Genomic DNA, 2083 nt, shown 5'->3' with positions numbered 1-2083 from the left:
CATTGGAGAAGGAAATGGCAACCCACTCCAGTGTTCTTGCCTGGAGAATATCAGGGACGGGGGAGCCTGATGGGCTGCTGTCTATGGGGTTGCACAGAGTCGGACACGACTGAAACAACTTAGCAGCAGCAGCAAGCAGCGAGGTGGGATTTCTAGTAAACATCTTAAAATATGTGGATATGTAACTCAAAACCAAGAATAAAGATAAATTTTAATCAAGTGTTCATGTAATATTAGAATAATTAAAGAGAGAAATTATCATAGTTCACATATATATTCTCAGTGTGGCTTCATAAATGCATTAAGCAATACAATAGTATAATCACTGAAGAAAATGGAATATAATGTCTTTGATAGCAAAAACTCTGTGTAGTCTAGAGACTTACATTACATTTAATTCTATAGTAAAGTTAGGATTGTTTTGAGTGAATGGAGGACAATTGCAGAAATTTGTGTCTATAAATAATTGAGAGAGAATTGAAATGAATACTTTAAATGAAGTAAAATTGCAAGGCTTATTATCAATCTTGTGTTGAGCCCATGGAGATTACTAGGCCTACAATGGCTACTGAATGTCAGATCACCTTCCTGTTGTTGTTCAGTCGATCACTCGTATCCAACTCTTTGCGACCCCATGGACTGCAGCACACCAGGCTTAGGTTTCTTTCATGGCAATTGCAAGTATCATATACCTAAAGTGATTAATCTTGCTCTACTTAGCAGGAGGATTATCTCCTGTTATATATTAGGAGAAACTCTTTAGGTAGATGTTTGTATTAACAATTAAACAGTATAAGTAAAAATATCATTATTACATATATCTAAAAGTGAAGGTCACAAGATTAGATCAAGTCATTTATCTTGTTTTTGTTCCCTAAGGGATATCCCCAAGCCTCAGAAATGGAGTTAATAAATCACAGTCCAGATATTTTTATTATTTTTCACTATAGGATCCATGTTATTGCATATTGCCCTGGATTGTTATTTTTTGTTGCTGTATAATATTCCCATTGCTCTGATTATTTTTTTTCTGTAAGTTATTTAAATTTCTGTTTGTTCACAAACTGTTATGACTCAAAGCCTATATTTCTAATATAGGCAACTGGTGTATATTTCTTTGATAACCACAAAAGTTTGATCCTATAACTGGCCTTTTGTTTGAATGAAAAGGTTGAGCACAATGTATCACCTGCCAAGTTCTTCTTTAGGTTGAGTAGGTATGAAATAGGCACTGGAGGCCTGTCAGATGTCAGACTTCTATGGAGCCTTCTCTTGAATATGTCTAATCTATAGATTCTAGTGCTCTGATGAATGTTTCAGAAAAACCCATACTAATTGATGCCTTCCAAAATTCATTAAAATCTCTTCACTGATGTGTTCCTATTTTTATTTCTGTTAAAGTATTTTTTTTTCCATTTTGTATATCATATAAATTTCCATATCATTTCCATATGATTGGATTTATATGGATTTATATGATATGGATTTATATATACCATTTATATGATATGGATTATATATAATAATCCATAATAATATGGATTATTTCCATATAATATGGATTCTATAAATTTCCATATGATTTCCATATCATTGCAGTGGAATATTGGAAAAGACGTAAAATATAAACCCTTACAAAGCTCACATTTTAGAAGTATTGTCCAGATATCTTTAAAAAAAGAAACTATGAAATGACATATGTTTTATTTAATGTTAGTGAGATGTAGAAGCTATTAGGCTACATTTATCCAGTTATCTGAAACACTGATGATATCAGATGAAAATGCTACTTGGAAACACTAATAATACAACAGAAATACTCTTTATTATGAAGATATATCAATTATTTAATCTTGAGATTTAAGAGAATTTACAGCTCCTCTCCCTTACGTACATAGATAAATTTTTTTTTCTCCTAATTTTACAACACCTTGTGATATTGAGAAGTTGCTGACAACATTATCCTTTACAATGGTCAAAAAATCAACACAATCACAAGTAAAAACAAACTCTACTAAATCTAGAACCATATTTCTCAGTCTGAGTTGTGAACTGCTGTTGTGTTGTTGTTCGATTGCGAAGT

Source organism: Bison bison, unplaced genomic scaffold, assembly GCF_000754665.1.
Source record: "Bison bison bison isolate TAMUID 2011002044 unplaced genomic scaffold, Bison_UMD1.0 scf7180017864265, whole genome shotgun sequence".
Classification (NCBI taxonomy): Eukaryota; Metazoa; Chordata; class Mammalia; order Artiodactyla; family Bovidae; genus Bison; species Bison bison.
This window is presented reverse-complemented; position numbering follows the sequence as displayed.